Source organism: Lonchura striata, chromosome Z, assembly GCF_050655825.1.
Source record: "Lonchura striata isolate lonStrDom1 chromosome Z, ASM5065582v1, whole genome shotgun sequence".
NCBI classification, from domain to species: Eukaryota; Metazoa; Chordata; class Aves; order Passeriformes; family Estrildidae; genus Lonchura; species Lonchura striata.
The window spans coordinates 54,764,726-54,788,189 of NC_140740.1; the positions used below are offsets into that span (position 1 = coordinate 54,764,726).

Genomic DNA, 23,464 nt, shown 5'->3' on the forward strand with positions numbered 1-23,464 from the left:
AAAAAAAAGTAAAACCATGTGATTTTGCATAGGATCTCAGTAGGAAGTCAGTGTGAGCCAAGAGTTGCAGGAGGTATCATGCAAGACTGAAGCACAGGACTTGACCATGTTCCATGACCATGTCCCCTGGGTTCTAGTTTTTTCTAGCTTTGTTTGGTGTATGGGCATAAAATCTTTAGAAGAGTGAAAATCTCTGATAGAGGTGTTCAGTGGCATGAGGGCAAGTATTGATGGATTAGTGGATCTCTGACATTACTGATTTTTTTGCACACTAACTTTATGCAGCAATAGAACAAACAAAAAAGTCTCATGAAAAAAATGCTTGAGCAAAACTCCTGTTACTATACAGTCTTAAAATGATGTTAAGAAGTCATACATTTCCCTCACGTATCTCCATGCCTTCAAAACTGTTCCCAAAATTTTCATGTGGCTTCTTCAGCATGGCTTCAAATCACAGATTTTGTGATTTACAAGCATTCTTCCCTGCAGAAAGACTTCTCCAAATCTCACCATATAGAGATACATACAAAATAAGATCTTATTATATCAGAAAATATACTTTTGAAATAAAAAGTTCAGTTACAAACTATTAGAAATGACCACCTCAGTTCTTCAAAAGAACCCTTTAGGGTATGGAATTACTGAGTATTCCATATTTTAAAATACTTGATATTAGTTCTGTAGATCTAACCATTGCTGTATCACTGTCAAATATTTTGGACAAGTAAATGTTGTATGGCTATCCTATTTTCAGTGGAGGCAATTAGAAATTGTATTTCCTTGTCTCTACCACCGTACAGACAAGCTTTTAACAGTCTGCTGGACCTTTCAGAAGGTGAAATTACTTGCATTCATCAAATGATTTGAAAACTCGAAGTCTTACAAAGCAAATTCCTATTAAAACCTATGCAGAATAGTGGTATGATATAATAAACCCCTAAATGTACAGTCTTCGGCTGACCAGAACAGCTTTTTCAGATAGTGGCAATCTCCTTTCTAAAGGCTTAGTATCACCACAAAACATATAGCTAAGGATCAATGCAATGAAATCAGACTGTTCATTGAGTTACATTGAGATCTCATTTTTCTTTGTTTTTGGAAGGCAAAGTTAGGTAGGCTGCATTTTCACATTAACAACTGCAGAGCACTCCAAAAATCCTGGCATGGCCAATGACATGGAAGTTTCAGGTCCTATGATTTATTCTCCTTGAGTACACATAAATTAGTGTGTGTAGATGGAATCCTTTCACTTCAGCTAAAGCAGATAACACAAAATAATTTTCACTGACAGATTTTTTTCTTCACCTGTTTTTTCTAAATTATTTTACAAGTCATTATAGTCATTATGATTTTGTTCAGCATATATGTATATCCACAGACATCCCCCATTCATCCATTTGGCAGAAATTAAGACTAAGTAAGTCCTACAGTGCATTTGAATATTACTTCCCTGCATTCAACAGGTAAACCTACATCCAATAATCTTACTGAGTAAGAACAGAATGAGTGCATGTGTGTAGATGATAAATTTGATCACAAAGCACAAAAGTTTTACTGATGGTCACAGTAAGTACTTTCATTACTCAGTTTCTTTTATACTTTGGTAAGATTTGGTATTTCCTACAGACTGCCCAGCAGTTTTAAGTTTGTCTGATAAATAATTTTACTGCAGCCTTCATCTGAAACTACAGAAGAAACTATTCATAAGCATACATAACTAGCAATTATTTTTATTCAATTAGATTTTTAATACAGTGGGTTTAAAATTCAAATTGGGAAGAATAAAAGTATGAAAAAACCACATTTGTCAAAACAGAACATATCAGCATGGTGTCCCGTGCAATCCAGGGAAATGAGACACAGAATATTACTGCACCATTTTTCCCAGCAGAGTTAAACATCAAAATACCTTCCCTTGCAGTTTATACAAAGGCCAGACACAGAGAAAAATGCACAAAGTATGACATTAGCCATACTGGAGTTATTAATGGAATAAATGCAGCAGTCAAAGACCATCTGAAGATAAAAGCATCACTCTCTTCCATCTCTGGAACTCTGCCCAAATCAGTCATATTTTCATATTTGTCAGACTCTTTTCCCTTGTAATGAAAGAGTTTCCTTCATAATAGTAAATAAAAATTAAGTGTTCCTTCTGAGCTTCAAAGTAAAATGGTTTCAGTAATGATGCAGACATTACAATGTGCATCTTTCTAAAGAAAGATTTACTGCTTCAATTTCAACTTAACATTTTGTATTGCTTCAGGCTTAAAAATACTAGGACATGTAATCATGCAGAAATCTATTTCTTACAAGCAAATTGGTTGCTTTTTCTGGTATCTAGTTCTATGTTTGAGAAGGGTCACATTTACTCATTAATACTCTGAGAAAGAGGTTTTATAATGTAAACATATGTGCTGTAAAACTAAGTCTTGCATAGTCAACAGTAGAATAATCTATAAAATTTCAGTGTAGAATGTTAACTAGACTTGGCCTTAAAATTCTTTTTGCAGGAAAAGCAATTGAGCTAGAAAGAACTGTTATGTCAATCACTGATTTGACAGACTGACAGTTACATCAGTTATGACAATTTCTGGTCTTACAGACAATCCACAGAGTTTCTGTACAAATCACAGCCATTATTGTTTGAACTAGAATCAAACTTCAAAGCAAGATCTCTGGTCTAGTTTTAAAAATTGCAGAAGCTTTGACATAGGAATAAGTCACTGTGGAACAAAGAGTTATGTTTCCAAGCACCATGCTGACAGTCTACCTTGGCCCAATACAAATTCAAGACAGTTTATGTCCTCTGAGAACCAACCTCATTTAGATTTTGTGCTTGCTGAAGGCTAAGTGGGCATGGAGTATGATCGTGAATGAGCTGACCTGTAGCAAGTTCATATCCCATTGCAACTATCTTTCCTCCCACCCCCACCAGACACTTTGCAGAGCATGGAAAATTATTTCTGTATTTAACTCCCTCATATTTAAGATACCCTTCTATTCAAAATCTTCCATGTGTTCACTTACAGATTATAGCAATTTCTGGTTTATTTACTTGTTCATGTAAGAGACACAGCTTCTTATTTTAATTAATAGTAAGTGATTTTGCTGTATCTGAAATCAGATATTCTAAACACTTGACTCTAATAAACAGGCTCTAGATCTGTTAGAAATGTGGGCAAAAACAATTAGAAAGTATTTGGACCTATAAAGACAATGCTTTCTTTAGCTGATTGAGGAATAGTAGTTTCAGTCTTTGGTATTCAAAGACAACTTTGCTGTTACTATTGCTCAAGAAAGTCCTCCTGTCTTAAGGCAAATATTGAAGCATCAGTGAAAACATAGAAATTCCAATATTGCAAACCACATATCATTTTGTCTGTGCAATGTTTCATCTTATCATGATTGACCATGAAGTTAAATAATATTCTTACATGGTATTGTTAATTTTCTAACTAGCCCATCTGATTTAAAAAAAGAGAGAGAAAAAAAAGCTGTGGCTAGCATATAGTAGACCTTTAAATCTCTTTTGGATTCCTATTCTACATACTGTAACAGAGCGCTATTTTCTATCCTCCCACTCTCACCCAGAAGCAATGTCTGCATGTCACTTAGATAGCTGCTCATGAGAGATATAAGTAGTATCAAGTTATTGATGTCAATATTTAAATTATTGCCAAGACGAGAAGCAATAAGCAAAATCTGTTTGACTACAATCAGTCAGCAAACTACATACCACCACAAACAAGCCTGTATCCTTTAAGTATAACTCAACTACACCTTGCAGGAAGTCTTTATATAATGAACATCTAATGGAGCTGGAGTGTCTCCACACTGTCCTGGATATCTAGGCTCCTGATATAATGCAATTGAACTGTTCTGCAATTCTTTTTATTATTAGCAAATTTGGTGTCACACTGTGACTGAGGCTCTGCAAGGCAGCACACATGCACACTTTTCTCTAGCACACATTTTTGGGGCCTGCAGTCTGAATCTCAAATACAAAGGTGAAGAGACTTTCCAGGTCAACACAGACTTGCATAACATTACCCAGATGCATTGTAGCAGGACTGGAAGGACACATATTATGGATTTTGAAGGGACTTACTCATTGTTCTGTATCTCTTTCAATGTGTGAGGGAAGAGCAATGTCATCTATCCTCATAAGCTAAGAGGATTTAAAGTTACAAGTAATTATTGTTTTACCTTTTCTTTCAAAGTCATAAGCAAAAGATTACACTTTTAAACTATTATTTTTTTAATGTTTTCCAAAAGTTTTATCAGGTAATACACATGATTTTTTTATTTGAACCCAAGTGACATTCATTTGAATGTTCAAACAGTTTTTGTTAGGTATCTATTTCGTACTAAAAGTTGATTTTGGTAAAAGAATAAACTTCCTGAGCTGAGGTTCCATTCAACCACAGTGCATGCACTACAGATCACAATAACACATTAAATAAAAGGTGGTTTTAAAACTTAATGAACTTAAGATTTTTAATTAAATACATTAAAAAAATATTAGGAGCAAATGGGTCCAAAAGTTTTCAATCTGTAGAAATTTCCTGCATATCCGGAATGAAGGAAGATTCAGCATTGCTAATGGTGTACAAGTCTCAGCGTGGTTATAGCAAAATAAATCCAAAGCCCACAAAATCTCTACAAGCTCTTCTAATTCCTGCAATAAACTTAGTAAGATAAAAATGAGGGCAATGAGAAAACTGCATTGCAATATTGAGGAAGCACTGCCAGTTGCTGCTCTCATTTAAATGGGGATCTTTTGTTTGAGCTCCCCTGTTGCTCACTGCTAGAACAAACTGCCTAGACAAGTTCTAAGCCTTCAGGTGTTCCACAGGCCAAAGTCAATATTTTAAATACCACTCCAAGAACACCACCAGCATTATTAACTTACAATTTTATCACGAGTCTCAGGATATTTGTTAATTTTTTTTCCACATCCCAGTTTCCAGAGCCACACAGTGACAAGAAAACCCCACTTGTTGAACTAAATGAAAAGAGTTGTTGGAAGTAAATACACTTAAATAAGCAGCCTACCATGTTCCTTACCAGCTTTGGGTTAAGAAGGTGGGTTAAAATGCAGTTCAATAAAATTCATGTTGCAAACATCTAATCACAAGCAGACAGAAGTCTGCACTACAGTGCTCTACGCTCAGTCTTCTATAAAAATACAGATGGAAAAATGTTTTTTTTGGCCATTGATCTACTTGATCATTGCCAACAGCTAGAAATCTAGCAGGATTTGTAGCTCATGAATACTTCCACCAAATTTTCTGGTAGTTTCCCTTAAACTAGAACCAGTATTTTCTTTCTTTTCTTTTGATTGAGCTTCTGCCAACCAACTTACTTTTGTGCATCAACCAGTCCTCCAAAATACAGTGACAGACTGCTGAGACCATCTTAAAAAGAAAAAAGCTCATGTTGATAGGATTATGACAGCAACAAGCCTGTAGCTCTCTATTCCTGTTGGATTTTGATGCCAGGAGAGTTCCCCTAAGAGACAAGAAGTTCTTCAAACTCCCTGGGGAAACGTTTTGCAGGAAAGGAACACTTGAAATTTGATGTGTCCACTGAATGAACAGCACTAAAAGTCTGTTCAAATGCTAAAACAAACACATGAAGTACAGCACAGCCAAGTAACTTTACTTTATAAATCATATCGTTTTCATTTCCTGAATTCATAACCACAGTGATGCAATAATGGAAACTTTTGTATGTTTATAAGTTAGATGACCCACAATCATTCCCTACAGTAAGCACTAGTAATTTCTGACTATTAAAATAATTGTTATATTCTATTGCTATGGTTTGCTTAACATTATAAGGTGAGTTTTCTATTTCACAAACCATATTACACTGGCAACAAGATTTCTGACCTTAGCCAACAATACTGGATGTGATTAATTTCTAACATTCTTTTTGGAAGTCAAAATAAACATCCACTCAGTTTTCTTTGTTTGCCATCTCAACATCCTAAGCCCATTGGCCTTCTCACAAATTCATGTTTGTTTTTTTTTTTGCTTGTCCCTAATTAACTTTTTTCCTTTCTAAAATGTTTGAATTACATCCAGTTAGATTATTTCAATTTAAACTCCCTTTCATCTAACATTAATTTCCAATTGTTGCATTTCATTTAAATAACAATCCCATATTTTAAATTATACTGCCAATTATAATAGACTGTTCAGACTTACAACAAAAGTCATTGATGTGGCAAAATACGATGGGAAAATGAAGATACCTTTTACACAAGTCTATATAAAAGGTACTGTATTATAGAATCAGATCTTAAAACACCACCACATCTGATCAAGAAAGTTAGTATGTACCATTTTAGAATATGTAGAGGAATTGCTTTAGGATATTATTTTGTAAGCCTTCTTTCTTAAATTAGTCTCCAACTCAGTATCCTGTGCTGCTTAGAAGTAGAAGTTAATTTGCTCTCTCAGTTTCTGCCATAGATTCCTTACCTATGTAATTAAAAAAACTGCTGAAAAGATACCTTACAGATTTTTTTCAGAGTTCTTATGAAGGAGAACGAACATATCCTTTTGTAGAATAACACACAAAGTAGCCATGCAAGGTTGGATTCTACTTTAAACGCTTCTAATATTCACGCATTTGCTTCAAACCTTCAGTGTAGTAGCTGCTTTCCAGACACTTGAGAAGGGCAGCCTGTTATCTTTCAGACAGCAGATCAAACTAGATGTGTCATTTAAGCAAAATAACCATAGAATAGCTTGCTGGAAGTAACAACCACACTATGAGGCTCAACAGATGAGATGCAATGAAGAAATTCTGTCTATACAATCTGCTTCATCTATTTCCTTTCATAATTGACTTTAATCTCTGCATCCTATGTCTCATTCTTAATTTTTTTAATTGGCTGAAGTCTAGAATGGCCTCCAGCTGTCTAGACCATTGAACTAAGAATGCAACCCTGCACTAGCTCAAAGTAGAGTGCCTCAAGTTTTGCTCCTGGAAATTTACATGAGCAGTTACTCACAGTGCTTTCTAGTTTGTCTTTGCAAGGTACTTCCTGTTCTACTTGTTTTAATTGCCTGCCTGTGATTCTACCTACCTGACTACTGGTGTATTTACCATAAATATACATTTGTTTCACAAACAATCACAGTTTTTCTTGGTGTGGATCTTCCATCGTACTGCCGTTTCATTCACATAAAAGGTACATTTTATGTCCTTCCATGATGTTAAATGCATTATTGTGTATATTTGCTTCAGTACAATGAAATATATTTCGCTTTCGTTCTCTTCTACTCTCCCACATCACAGTTTTTCTTTATTATGGGTGTATGACCCTATGGCTTAAGAGTAGAAGATTTCTGCATGTTTAATCCTAACTTTCCCATAAACTAGTTCTGCTGGAAATGCTATATGTTACATTTATTTTTTAGAGTTAGTTGTGTGTATCACTTTAGTAAATAGTTATTAAATTTCACATCTAAGAAAAAAGTGATTTTAAAACACCCATAGTTATATATTTTGATTTTTTTCAACCAACACACAACTTACCATAGCTCCTAAAGAGTTTCATTCATTTTTCTACTTTCTGACATAGAAGATACATTTGGGCTGTGTACCTGTGTCTTGGGATGATACCCCAATATTCTCATGGCTTCATTTCACCATTTACATCAACCAATTGTCCCTTTGAAATGTCAGTCTCTGAACACTTTAAAAATGTTCTTTGATAAGGATCTAAGTCAAATTAGTTGTCTCCCTCTTTCTCTTTCCAGCAGAAAAAATACTTGATACACTAAGAGACTTACTCGACTGACCCTATCCACCCAATAATTTGGCAGATGAGGTAATGCCACCAGTCTATTAAACCTCCAAGTCTCAGGAAGATCAACAAGTGTGCAGAGCACTGTAATCACATTAACTGACCCACTCTCTTAAAGAATGAAGCCCAGATCCAAACCTCATTAGAAACTGAAGAAGGCACAGAGGGATATAATAGCATATGTACTTTAACTACAGAAAAGCCAGATATAATCCTCTGATCAATTTTAAGACTCAAATCCATTAGAAGTCTGTACCTTAGATTCCTTCCAAGGTTTTTATCATCTTCACATTTTTAATTTAGCATCTGCAGATTGTGCGTCCCCTTTCTTGTTTCCAAATTTTTGTCAGCTTATCTAAACTGTTTAATAATTTGAAAGTTTATTTTCTTGGATTTCTATACCCATAAAGAGAGCCACCCTTCTGTATAACACTCCCTCTAATACTAAGCAGTAAAACCTCAATGAATTTTGAAAACCTCAGTGAAGTTTCCAGATTATTCTATTTGATCCTTCTTACTCTTCCATTATCTCCATAGACTGTCAGTATCTTTTGGACAGCCTGTAAAGGGATTACTCACTTTCATATTGTTATTTGTACTTACTTAAAAGTACAAGTTTACCACATATCAGTGCAATCCTCCCTCCCTTCAATTTTCTTCATGTATTTTTTTTTTCTTGTGCCTCTCCATAGTTATTTCTTCTTCACATTTTACATGTTCTCCTGATTAGTTTTTTCAGCAACAAAATCCAGATACTTGATAAATAAAACTAACACAACATATCTCAAGTCTGCTCAAGAAAAAAGTTCAACCTTAATCCAATACTGTATCTCTGTATAAATTACTGTAGTGAGGTGAATGGGGTGGAGAAACTATTTTTTAAAAGAAAGTAACTCCAAACATGGCCCAAATAGTGAAGATAAAAACGCAAATCTAAGCACAATTCTGGACAAGATCAGCTAAAATGCATAAGAAAACCCAGACAATTTATACTTGATCATTAAGAACATCTGAACATCTCTGAAAATTTCCAGATGTTTACCACTAACATTTAGAGTGTCAGCCTTAAGGTTTGATCAGTTAAAAAAATAAGTTGAAAACAGACTGAAAAACATAAAATGCCTCTAGTCAATACAAAGATGGCAGGGGACAAAGTAGCAGCATACAAAAATACAAGTCTTTGCCTTCATATAAAACCACTAGATTTGAGTAAAATGGAAATATTTTTGAACAGTAAAGAATCCCATTAGAAATAAGACTGGTAAAAAGTTCAAAGTCCGAACATGTCGTGGCAAAACAGTCAATAAAATATAGACTATAAAACTCCATTTAAATTGCTACTATTTGTGGTAATCAGTAACACTGAAATAGAAGTGACAGTAGAAGTCAGCTACAGTGTTTATCTCAGACTATGAATTACCATTTCAATTAAAACATTACCAGAATTAAAACATTAAAACATTCAATTAAAACATTACTAAAAGTTACAAACCACTTTATTGTAATAAAAATGTAATAAAAATTGCCTGTATTCAATTGTGATTCTATCCACAGTACTAGAGTGCTCATTAAATATAACTCTAATAGCATAATCCTTCTCAAGTATTGTATCTTGCAAAGGAAGAGGCTGAAGCCTCAATTTGAAACTATAATTTGAAACTATAATCAACATCTCAAGGCATTTAATACATAACAGATTTAAAATTTGTTGCTTGATTCTACAGAATTAAAAATAGTGGTGGAACAGATTTATCTGGAGATTACTTAAGTGGGCAGGAAGTAAAATCAGTAGTCTCCAGACCTCCTGAGTCACTTAAGCAAGAATGGAGAAAGGAGATTTGCATTTAAATAATGCAGCTGGGAATGAGATAGGAACCTCCCAAAGTGTCAAGGGAATCAAAAGAGAATAGAGTGAAAGAAGCTGCAGAAGTTAAAGTTAATATACACAAGAGTACGCACATACTGAAAGAGCTTGTCTGCCTGTAATATCAAAGCAAAAGCAGTTTCTGGACATAAAACATGGCTGACATGAAAGGACTTACAGCTCTGAATATTACTACCACACTTTGAATTTCCTTCAAATGAGGGGCTGTCTCGCAGCAACTGCTTTAAAAGATTCAAAGCTTTATTTAGTTTTGATAATGCTAATAAGGCATCCCTCATTCCTGTTGGAAAAATTGCCAAGTTTAGTATTAAGAACATCATCTAGGCTCTCTACCATATGGAAATACAGATCAAATCTAAACAGAGAGCTGACTTCCTTCAGACACTTTTGGAGTCAATCCTGGATGGTAACTAGCTATTCCTGATTACAATGCTGAATGGAACAGACAGAATTAAATCAAAAAGAGCTAAAAATTATATCATCAAGTACACTAAGAGAAATCTTAGAATTGTGCATATTCTCAGGAGCTGCAGAGTACTATTTTAAAAAATTTTAAACTTTTTTGATGTTTACATTAAATTTAAATACCTGGCAATTACTTTAGAGCTTTGTAAGCTTTACTTAAGTTACTACATACTTGGAACCAACACAGCACCCTTCTCTCTTTCTGCTGAAGCCATTTTCTATTCAAAGCAAAAGTATAAATCAGAAACCAGATTCCAAATACCAGTTTGGAAAAATCTGCAGTAATTATTAATAGAACTAGTTATTTTAGTGTAGTTCAAAATAATTCACTGCTATCAGTTCTGGTTATTTTTTTAGGGAAGAGATGGAAGTACTTAGAAAATCAGTATGATCCATGTATAAAGAACAGAAAGAACAAAATCATCACCCCATAATCTTTAGAGGGGAGTGTTTTTCCAAATCACTTTCTAGACCTCTAAAATGGACATGAAAATAAAGAATAGACCTTTAGCTCCCAGTAGGATGTCTTGATTGAAAAATACACATGTCACAGTAACTCAAGGTAGTGGGTGTAAATTTTTTTTACAGACAAATAATGCCTATGGCCAACATGAGAAACTGGCATTTAGATTTAAATCGTAAATTCTATGACATATGTTTTTATTTTGAGTTTTTCCCCCATCCCTGATTCAAAGCACTGGCAAGAGAAATTACATCAACAGATTTTTGGCACAGCCATGACAGATCCCACATTACAATGAAAAAAAATTCCCCCAAAAACCGTGTGCGACATTTTCTCTTTGAGACCAATGAAAGTCCAGCATTATCAAAACATGACATGCCAGACTTTCAATATTACTCAGCTGCATACATAAAACTTCTAAAATGTTGATGTTCAGAATAAGAATGCAGTCCATGGATTTAAGGTTCAGAGAGACCATCAGATCACTCAGTTTTACAATTTGAGTAACACACACATGGTATTTCAGGTGGTATTTTATGTAATCACTACAATTACTTGTATGACTTATAACTCATGGACCCCATTCCTGACAATTCAAACAACTGGAGATAAAGGCAATGTGCTGCACTCCAGTTTCTCAGACATACAATAAGATACCATCCAGAAGTGTTAGGCATGGGAATGTTTTTTCACAAAAACTGAAAAGGAAATGGAAGCAAAGTACTTTAGCTAATGTTAGCATCTCAAATCAGCTTATAGTACAAACACAGAAAACCATATTTCAGGTTGCCATGGTAACAACAACCAGATTAGAAAAATTTCACCAGATTTACTTTTTTGTTTGAAAGGAGAGGAAAAACCCCATGACTGTCATGAATCCCCTGGGGTATTCTCTACATATGCAGAAAGCCATGTCAGAAGACATACTTAAAGTATGTGCTGTGTATATGAATAAGCCATACCTTTATCCCAATGTACTTAGTCTGATCCATATAGTTTTCCAAACAAACTGCTATTGTACCACTAGAGCAGGAAGGGAAGAGATGAACATGTGAAGGTCTCTTTCAGCACACACAGGGATTAGAAGACCCTACAGCCACAAAGGAAAGCTGACTAGGACAAAAGGCATATCTGGGAACAGCGTTCTGCATGTAGATGGCTCCTTCCATTGCTGAAATGCAGTCTTGGGTCACCACAAACTGCTGGCTGTGAGCTCAGCTGATGTCCTCTGCTGAATACACGCTGCAGCATATCTCAGGCTTGGTGGAAGGACACGGCTTTTAATTCATCTGTTCACACAATCACCCCTGGAGCCAAATGCTTCCAGGGTCCCAACAATAAATACCAGAAATATATGAACAACAGTGTTTGCTATACCACCACAACGTAAGATTTACAACACCAAGGAAAAAACCTAGCAATCCTGGTTAAATTTTAGCTTTTTTCAGAATACCACAAAATAAGTTCTGCAGCCTTTCTAGCACTCTCCACGTAATTCTGAACATCTTTGTGATCCTATCAGAGGATGTGACATCAGCTAAGTGCATTTCCATTGTGCCAGACAATGTGTCAGTGCCCACATACTGTAAGACTATTCAGAAAAATTTCTGTGTGATAAAATACCTAAACCTTCTTTATTCACATCAAGCAACTCAAAATTCTTGCAACATCCCATTTCCTGATCAGGTTGGAAAATAGTGATGTTGATACTCAGGCAGTACCTTTAAGTTTTAAGCTCTGAGCCTATCAGACTGCTCTAATAACACTTTTGTCAGTGTAATAACACTTTTTGTTGTCCAATTTGAAATTCTTCTCTGTCAGTTCTGGGTATGTTTTTCTCTTCTTTCATATAGTTTAAAAGGAAAGCACTACCATACAAGGGCAGATAAAAGAAATGGAAGTTGCAAAAGAAATTCAGGTTGACTAGAGGACAGGTAATCATATTTACAAATAACACTGATAATCAGATTTTAAGAGTTCTGACTAACACATACTTAGATACCTCTCATTTATTTGCATATTTCAATGCTACTTTACATCTAGTAAGGGCAAGAAACTTAAGTAAGCACACAGAAAAGAAGATCCAAAAATGAGTATCTGCACTATGTTCAGGGGTTCAAAAAGTATGTGATCAAGCATTATTCTATTTTCGGCATGCCTAATGAAGTGTCTGTCATGATAAAAGGATAGAAAAAGGCCCCTTGCCTTGACAAAATGAATCTTGCAAAATGATAATTAGGGAGAAAAAGATCTTCTAAGCAACTTTACACTTAAGGAAAAAGGGCAAGACTGAAAACTTACTTTCAATACTACAAAATTAAACCTTAAAAAGAAAAATAAGAACACCAAGGCTATAATACAGACAGCGCTTCTAACAATTTTAGCTGAAAGTATTTTTCTGATGTAGAAAGTAATTCCAGAAAGAGCTGAATGGCTCCTTCTTCCTATGCCATTCTCTTCAGACCAGACTGACTCCATTTGCAATTGTAAGCTTAAATTTCAAGAATTCATTTTCTACACCCTTTCATAAAATACTAGCCCAATGAAACTGAAATTTTGAGTCTGAACATTTCTATCAAAGGGACTGGGATACATGAAGTTTAAGGTACCACTAATTCAAACTCAGCCTAGAATTTAACAGCTTAAGTGTGATCTATTATTGCTGCTCATCCAAGAGAGAACTTGTACTTTGAGGAGTTCTTTAAAAACTGTGTCTGAGGACTTACCTTTGGTAGCAAAAATGTAAGAATGCAAGCTAGATTTGTACTGATACCGTGGAGTTAATAAGAAAAGAAACTGAAATTAAAAAATGTATTTTATTTTATGGGAAGAGGATGCAACATTAAGTACATAGAAGGAATAGATCTGTTGAGTAAGGTGACATTTTACATAGCCACTTTTCAAAGTAGAACTACATTTTAAGGGCTTTTGCATATGTTTTACCTAGAGACCTCTGTGATGATGTGCCAATATCAACTTCCCTTTCTCTTTAGTTGCCTGTTTAATTTGATTTCTTTCTTCAGATATGTGCCAACCAGTTCAACTTGTTTAACAACATTTTTTTTAAATCAGCTGCCTTGCTGGAATGTGGGTGTGCTTATAATGCATGTAAAAATACATTAAAGCAATATAAGGGGTCTGGTTTAAGCCTACAAAAGTAAAAAAATAAGTGCAAAGGCCAAATACTGAAGCAGACATCTCTTTATATATCATAATACCTTACAAAAACAACCACCTAACTTGCATAGAAAGTGCTGTGGAAGTAGAAGTTCTATGTTCATCTAATACAGCTGTGGCTTATATGGTTGAACTGCAAACCTAATGGAATATCACAGGCCATGTTATTATTTAATTGAAGGAGTTAGATTTGCAAAACGTTTCACTCTCAAATATCATAATATGTAATAAAATTATGCAGTGTAGTATATTTGATGATCATATATATTGGATTGTGCACTGAAGAGAAGTTCTTTCCAGAAAAATTATTTAATAAAATGCTGATGACATGAGGGTAATCAAGCAAAACAATTGAACCAGGATGGGGATATACTATTAATGAAATCAAAGCTGCATCCTGATCTGGAAAAGCATTAAGATTTCCTTATTAAGTCAGCTTGAGGCACAAAAGCTTGCCTGTTTCAGGCTCAGATCTCCAAGTCATAAGCAGCAATTAGAAATCCCCTAGGAAATTTCAATTGCATTGTCTGACGTTTATGTTTGTGACTGAGAAAAACTGTAGGATGAGAATAGACGCATAAACCTAGTCAGAGAGACAAGCTCTCAACAGTCCCCATGTCCACCTAACCCTGATAAATCACATTAAATCTTCATACTTATGATATAAAATATTTTGTACTATTTTGATAAAACATTAAACAATAAATCACAGAATAACAGAAAAGCTTGGAGCAGAAGGGATCTTAAAGATCATCTCGCTCCAACCCCTGCCATAGGAAGGAACACTTTCCATTAGATTAAAAGGTGTTGCTTCTGAAGTCCTTAATACTAATTGGATTCATTTTTGACAACAGACAAAATGTCAGATTCTTCTTGTTCATACTGGGAGAGGGACAGTAGAGTTAATGGGAGGTTTTGGGGAAAACTTGTAAGGTTTTACACCACTAACAGCCACTTCAAGATACTTGGATGATCAGCATCACTTTGATAAAGAGCAGCTATTTGTGCAAGTCCTGCCTTGTGCATAGATGTACATAGGTACTTCTATTCTGCTAGTGGAGAAACAAGCTTGTTTCCTAAAGGAAGTGGAAATACACCAAGAGTTTTTTCATCTTCATATAAAAAGAACCATTCAGAAAAAAACCTCTCTTCCAGGTCTCTGTCTTGCTGTATCTCTGTCATCTGAATATTTTCATCTCTGAAGCATAGTCAGGTGCTTTTCATCTTTTCTAATGCCTCTGAATTCTCCATTTTTCTCAATTTTTCACCTATACCAGCCGTCTCAAAAAATATTTTTTTTTCCATTAAGCATACTGCAGTAGTTTTCACAAGAAAAGTGAACAAAAAAAGCCACCCACATCACCTGCCTGGTCTTGACTTTTGGACCATTGCCACTGATTTCACCTGCTTGAACTGCTTAATGATTTTGTGATGGTGGGGAGAGCAGTATGGTCCTGCTTTTTTAATCATTGCTTGAGTTTTTCCATTATGTGAGGGGAATTAATTTGCTTAAATCAAACCTTCTTGGTAAGTAGAAGTATCTGGTATCAAAGACATTTTAGGAGTCCTCTCAACTCAGTAATTATGCTTGCCTCTACCTGCCTCACTACAAGCGAATTTGTGAGGAAAAAATGATGCTTAAGCTTGTCTAAACCCAACTGAAGATGCATGGACAAAAGAAAATGGTAGTCAGTGGAATTTTTTTTTACTTTACTCTTGTTGGCATTCTTTGCCTTTTGCTGTCATTCACCCAATAGTGGATCCAAAAAGTAGTAACTTGAGATTTTACTCATGTACTACTTCAGCAGAAGTTCCTGCCACATGGAGTTCATAGGAAGGTCTCAGGAGATGTGAACCAACTAGTAGTTGGCCCAGATTGGCCCTTTGTGTTTACATACATTCCTTCTTGTAAAAAATAGAAAGTTCCCTCAAACAGTCCACAGTGATTGCAGACGCTGACCTTGCAAGTTGGAAAGATAATTTGCTAACAAATGAAGTGTTAGTCATAAAAAGTTGTCTATGCTCATCTGTTAGAGTTGTAAGGCTCTATGGACTGTTATTTTTAAACACCTGAATGCCCAAAAATTCAGAGTATAGCTTAAAAATAAGAGTAATTCCTGCAATATTATATACCTATTCAGATTGCATGCATTCTTTGACATTTTGTCTTTACCAATGCAGGGTTGATCTTTTACCAGTCTGTTTATATCCCTTTGGTAAACTTCATCTATATTTGATGACTGTGGATGCACAAACTCCCTGCTTTGACATAGCAGATCTTGTACCAACTGCAAGATGCAACTCATCAGGCACCAGCCCAACAGCCCACTCTGCAGAGAGGGATTTGCAGGTGTCCATTGACCATGGAACAAAAACCAGACCCACAAGTTCAGCTTTTACTGTAATGGTAGCTAAATCTCACCCTGACTTTTGCTCAATATTCAAAATTTTCCTGCCAATTTGACTACTTGAATCTCAATATATTGAGCAGAATGCTTTTTGTATCATTCCAGAAGGCAAGGGGACATAACCATCTGATGTAAAACCATTCAAACAAAGAACTTTGTCACCACAGTTGTACTTAAATTTAAACCACGCTCTTCTAGTAAGTACAGCAGGTTAACACTAAAGTCGTTTTAGTTGAGTAAGATGTACTGACACGGATATTGGAGGATAACACTGTCATTTCACAAAACAAACCTGCTTTATGCTACTTCTTTGCAAGTAGATAAAAAATACTTCACCATTCCAATCTAAGACTTATTCTTCTCATAACTATGTTTCTTTGACAAGAATGTAATCACTCACCTTTGCTAAGAGTAAATGAAGCTATATCAACCTCTATGCTACTGAAATAAAATATCTCATGCAGTTCCTAAAGCATTTCCCTCAAAATCTGTATCTATTCCTTGTCTAAACCAATACTTAGATATGACTATTTTAGCAGCATTTTTGTACAGGATACAGCTGTAATGAAAAACGTACAACAACCCAGATGTTACAATCAAAAAGCACATCTGATATAACAGGGTGGAAAATTTAATATATTTTTCACTCCTGTTAATGACAGAGTTAAATTTATGGCAGAGTTATCCAAGCTATCAATATGTGAAGATGTCAATCAAAATAAATTTTTTTTCCCCTGTGGTTTAGTACAATTAACTGGAATGAATGAAATTACATTGAAATGGTCAGTTTACATATTGCAACTACAGATTTCTCAAATTTTTTTTCTTTCCAGTAGTGTGACATACCTGTCAATCTAGGCTTAGTACCATGTTACATATAAAATTGACATTTTTAAATGACAGAATACAAAAAGGAGGGAAATAAAATTCTCAATTATTTTATGCCATGTACAAGCACTTATTTTTTTTAAATTTATATGTCTCCCTTCAAAATACATAGCCTATGTTCTAATTCAAATGAGCAAAGCCAGATGTACTAAGAACTTACTTCTCACTTAGTTCTTTCTAACTCAGAAGTTGGATAAGATATTAACAACTTTCCTTTTGTTAATGAACAGACTCTTCCAACTTTTTTCTATGGACATTTTATTTTTATTCTTGAAAAACAAAAATCACTTTCAGTTCCAGGAGAAGATATTAGGCACTCAGAAGATATTTGGTCGGGGTCTAAAGTAATATAAATATTTTTACAGACTCTAATCACTGAATTTCACGCATTTTTTTAATCCAAGTGGCAAATACACTGAACAACTTACTGAATTCTTCCGGGTCACACAGAAAAAAGAGCTACGTTATGTATTTGCTAAAAAAGGAAATATTGGGAGAGTTGGGTGGGAAGAACCTACCAAGAGAACAGGAGTCAACAACAGATGGTAGATAAAGAAGGAAATAATCCATAAAACCTATCTGCAGAAACAAAACATGACATATTTTTTTCCTGCAGAAACTCATAACACATTTCTTACTAGACAAAACATTGGTGTTTTAGCTGTAGTAGAAAATTAACTAAACTAAACCAAACAGAACGAGCCTGACATCAAGGTGCTAAGTGCAACCTGAATTCAGAGTCTGTCCTGCAGCACATATTTAAAAGAAAAAGACTGCTTTATGCTGAACAGCAGTATCTTCTAAACACACCCTCAATGTAAGAGTCAAACAACAAAATTTTATCAGAAAGCTTTTACCAACCTCCTTATCATTCATGTCAAGTAGTTACAAATGAAAGAAACAGAAAAAAAGATGTGACTGGGGACACCAGGACTTGATCAACCTTTCTGTTGTCCTGCAGATTTGAATAATAAGGAAGAGATTTTCCCTAAACTCTCACCACAGATACTAATAGTAATGACTCTTATACTATTTCAATGTAAAAAATCAGAATAAATGACTGAACAAGTATTATATTTGATAGTTCAGTAAACAGAAGTTTCAGGATATTAGTAAATCCAAAAGTCCTTCTCCTATTTTTTGCTGCCAGTTTAGCAAAACTATATATTTCTAATAAAAGGAATGTACTTTGATTTTCAAAGACAGACAGTTTATTTTTAGGAAGGCTAAAAACCTAACTCATAATGATCATTCCTTTATGTTTTAAATAGCAGATTACAATAGCATCCATATAAGGATACAAGCAGCTCCTTTTTAAAGCAAGTCCATGGCCTGAGGCAAAGGTGAATGAGGAAATACAGGACAAGAGGAGCACAGGAGAGGAAGCGCATTGCAACTGCCTGGCTACCACTGGAGAGACCCCTGGGTGCTCTGCACTTGCCCCTGGGGAGGGCAGAGGCACATGGGAAATACTATGTTTGCCAAGGTGAAAGAACAGGATGGCTGGGATAAAATTGTTACAAAAACAAGACAAAAACTGGCAAGTAACAATTATGTAGGAGCAGAAGAGCTCCCCAAGCTTCTGTAGGACCAATGCTGAACTGAAAGCAGAAGGTATCCATAGTTCAAATGAGAAATGCACCTTTCTTCTGTTATCTAGTTATAGCTTGGAGGCAGGCATGGCCTGCTCTGGTCTAAGCTGGTGCAGCCTCACCTCAAGTCCTGTGTGCAGTTTGGGTACCACAAGAAAAAGACATAAAAAAGACATTAAGCTATAGACAGTGTTCAATGGAGGGAAACAAAGATGGTGAAGAGCCTTGAGGGAAAGCTGTACAAGAAGTAAATGAGGTCACTTGGTTTGTTCAGCTGGAGAAGAGGAGACTGAGGGGAGACCTCACTGCAGGTACAATTTCCTTGGGAGGGAAGGAGGAGGCGCAGGCACTGATCTCTTCTCTCTGTGACCAGCAATAGGACTCAAGGAAATGGCCTGAAGTTGTGTCAGGTGAGGTTTGGATTGGATATCAGGAAAGGGTTCTTAATCCAGGGGTTGGTTGGGTACTGGAACAGGCTCCCCACAGCAGTGGTCACAGCACCAAGCCTGACAGAGTTCAAATGGAATTTGGACAATGCTCTCAGGCACATGGCACCATTCTTGGCGATAGTCCTGTGCAGGGCTAGGAGCTGGACTAGTTAATCCTGATGGGTCCCCTTTAACTCAGCACATTATGTAATTCTATGATTCTATGGATAACTGGGCTGGCAAGGATGGAAATATCCATGGTTTACTAGTCATGCTGGACAGCAGACACTCATACTCACAATACCATCTAACACATTCTCAAGTAAATTACAGAAAATCTAAAATACCTATTTGAAATAAAAAGACTGAAAGAATAGCTGATATGGTCACTAATATCAGACAAAGATCTCCGCTTCCAAGCCACATCATACAAAGAAACTGGAAACAGTGTCCACACAGTCAAACAGAGGCAGATCTCCTGGCTTGTTCACCTGTATGACAACTTAATCTGTCATCTCACAACTCCCCATCAAAACAAAACCAGTCTGGACCAAGACGAAATCATGGAAGCCTGAGTTTTAAAATAACCTTTCCCAACTTGGTAAAGAAACAAATTAAACCCATATGTTACATATGAATCAAGCATTTCCATAAGCAGATGAAAAAGTAAAATTTGGTTTTCTGTGTCCTGCACTGATTCATTGTTATAGAGGTGAATTTGTTTTTCAGAAGACTGCTCTGAAATGTTGAAGTTGGACAGGAGTCAAAAGTTATTGCTAGTAGGGCACACAAGCAGGCTCACGTGCAGAAAACACCGTCACATGAGCTTTGTTTTCTTGCGAAACCAATATTCAAAAACAATTCTTCAAAGGACATTTATTTTAAAGGAAAACCTCACTTGTGACATGACAATAATAAAAGAATCATGTATTTTAATAATGAGAGTTCACACCACATTCCTGGCTCAAAAATCTAAAATCCTGTTCCAGGGAATAGAAAATTCTAAGGAAAAAAGCCATCTTGCTGCAATTTTCTAGGGCACTGAGGCATTTCTAAGGCTGAATTAATTGCTAATTCAGAATTAAATACTGGTAATAGAGGGAGCACTGAGATTCTTGACTGGTTTGGCACCCCAGATCCCAACTCTCTTAAATTAATTAATCTGAAAGTCATACAGTCCTCCCAGTACTATGTTAAAGAAGATTGTACAGGAAAAAAGAAAAAAAGTTTTCAAAAAATAAGTGGTTCTTCCATGACCTCAGCTGTTTATCTGATTGCCATGAGCTCATGTGCAGAACCTGAGAACATCACTATCGCATCTCCTGTATTAAATCTTCAGCCACATTTTGAGTTGAGAGAAGAAAAAAAAATTGTATTTATCACTCAGTAGATTTTATTCTATAAAGATCATATATTATTTAGCATAAAAGAGTAGGAAAATACAAAAACAACAGTATTGTCAGAAGCTTTTTACTTAGTTACAATATTTTTAAATTTTACAGCAATTATTGCAAAAAACCAAGATTGTGGGAGTCTTAGCTACAAATAAAAAATCTTTCTCTACTGGCTGGAGAAAGTTGGTAGATTTTTTTTTTTCTTTCACATTTTGAAGTACAGCATTTCATCTTGAATACTGTTTTTTCATAATCTGTATTACTTTACTGCAGGAACAATCTTTCAACATAAAATAAAGCAAAGTACTGGCTTTTTTAGAGCTGTGTCATTAAACTCACAAGTTCACACAACATATTTCAGTTTCAGCAAATGATTTCTTCCTATTGTAAACAAAAACTTGTCAACATAATAATGGTGGACTTTCTCAAATTTTTTCAAAGCCACTCAAGTTTCCTGACCACCATACCCAAGTACAGCAGTCAAGCTGGATGAAGAACAAGTATTCAGCAGATGCCATGACCCAACCAAAAAGACATTTGCCACTAGCATGTTTACACTTACTATTTACCCAGAAGCTGCAAACATGCCATTGTTAGAGCACATACTGGCATAGCTAGAAAAGGTTTCCTAGTTGCCTAATTAATCTTTAAAAAGTATATTAACAAAACAGTTGACAGTACTGTTTTTTAATACTTATAAAAATATGAAGACTGGTAAAATATAGACTGCTGTTGATTTAAATACTTAATAATCAAAATATATTCTATATTGTTTAAGCCCTAATCAATTTTTTTCTACATCACAGAAATCAAAACAAGTCTCTGCTGCAAACATAGATTTATATGTCACCTTTAAAATCAGTCAGATGCTGTTGTCAAAGATAACAGCCATTAACCAAGAGGCTGTGGCTATGTAAACACAGGCAAGCTCATAACCCTACAGTAGAAATAACAGCCCCTCCAAAATACAGAAACAAAGATAAGGAACTATCCAGTAGTTACAATCTGAAGATCTTGTGGGTGTAGGGGAGAACAAAGTCCTGTACTGATCATTAGACAGCATCATCATTCTTCTAACAAGGCAATTACACATTAATAAGAGTAACACTAACAATTTTTCCTGCTCCTCATGGCAAGTGCCATAACATCAGCAATTTCATTAAGAATGTGTTTTGCAGAACAGGGCATGGTACATTGAATATATGAGAATACAGATTTCTTTCAAGATGTCATAAGAAACATACTACCTCAAGTGTTCAGTATCTTGCTCACCTAGCTTTATTGTTCTGACTGGAAACAAGATTCAATTTTATGTTAAGGAAAGCTTATGGGCTGATTTTCTAAAGCAAGCAGCTTGCAATTAGAGACAAAGCTCAGAAATGCATATGCAAGACCAAAAGACTTAATAAAGTTCAAAGGTTCAGATAAATTCTGCCTTTTGGCATAAGCATTAGGTGTATTAAAAAGTATTCAAAGGGACTTCAGTCACTTTTATGCTCAAGTAAGATCAATTCATAGTATTAAACACATCTGTTCTAGTATCTTTAGTAACTATGTTTACATAACAAGCATTCTCTGTCACAGAATATTATAAAACTACTATTACTTATTCAGGGATCTGAATTCCCTAGGAAATTATGTGGGGCCAAACAGTATTATACAGTTTTTCATAAGTGTTTATGGCAGAACTTCAACTACTTTCCTGTTAATGAAGTGTCCAGAGTGGGTTTTTTTCCCCATGTTTATCTTAAAAAAATTAATTTTCAGAAATTAGAAACATGTGACAGTAATGACTGCTGCATACTGCCAGAAGCTAAATGCAGTCTTTATAGTGAGAAAGATTAATAATAACTTATGTCCCAGTAAATCAGTTAGATTCACAAAACAAGAATGTTTTCACCAGCAGCACTGAAAATGCTGAAGACTCTAGCAAATAGCCTCTCACAGCTCAAAGAGCCAGTGAACACCTATTCTGCAAAACAGTCAACAGTACTTATTTTGAGTTCAAAGTCTTACCAAATAGTAGGCACTTACTTTCTTAAAAGTGGTAAGATGTCCATACTCTGACCTCTTCCTCAGGCATAGCACTAAATAAAATTTTATTAGACATCCTAAATTCACAGCGTAGTCACTAGCACAATTTGGGAGTTAACAAGTATGTTCAAATTTTTACTGTATGCAAAACTCATTCTACATTTAAGTTTAGAAACAGAATATCTATTATGTAAGATCTACACATAATTCTACAAAGAGTATCATGAGGATATCTGCATGCAATGCTTTTTAGCAGAAGTAGTAATGTTCACTGTGCACTGTGTCCAGGATTGCTGACCATAACTATCTCAGGCTCCATAGCAATGAATAAAGCTCTCTGCAAAACAACTTTTCTTTCAAAAAATCATTCAATGCACAGCACATTTAAATTATCATATATAGAGAAGCTCAGAGAACATGGACACAACACCTAGGCAGCTCTTAAGTATTGCTGGGTTACCTATATATGATGCAAAAGCAAGTGTGTTATTTGTAGATGAGGGAGGCAAGGGAAAGGATTCATTACAGTTTGACAGATGTTTTTCCACAGAAGTTTTGGGGTTTTGTTTTTTGTAGGTTTGTTGGTTTTGGAGGTGAGTCCATAGGTGCCAACTCTTTATACATCTCTAAAAGACAGTGGACAAAAACAAGAAACTGCTGACTTCCCAAGCATAGCAGACTGTGGTTTAACATAGTAGCATACAGCTACAGAGCACACTGCGGGGCTGGGGCCTGCAGAAGGCAGCCCAGTGCCATGTGCTGGGCAGGGCCTGTGCTGATGGTGGTGCCTGTAGCTGAGCTCTGTGAGAAGACTGATTCATTAACTTGGCTGTCACTGCCACCTGCCAGCTCTTTCCCTGGCATGTCAGAACTTTTCTCTCCCTACAATATGCTAGCATAACTGCTTG

The 23,464-nt window shown here is 35.5% G+C and overlaps 1 protein-coding gene across 9 annotated transcripts in view; it reads right to left on the reverse strand.

The window, feature by feature from the left end:
• ARL15 (ARF like GTPase 15) overlaps positions 1-23,464 on the reverse strand; it is a 224,384-nt gene that overhangs the window by 35,804 nt on the left and 165,116 nt on the right. The window contains exon 6 of one of the 9 annotated variants that reach the window (XM_085567936.1): positions 1-23,464. This exon is cut by the window's right edge and continues 63,266 nt beyond it. The exons of the other annotated variants lie outside the window; for them this stretch is intronic. The gene's annotated coding sequence lies outside the window, so the exon portion shown is untranslated. 9 annotated transcript variants of the gene reach the window in all.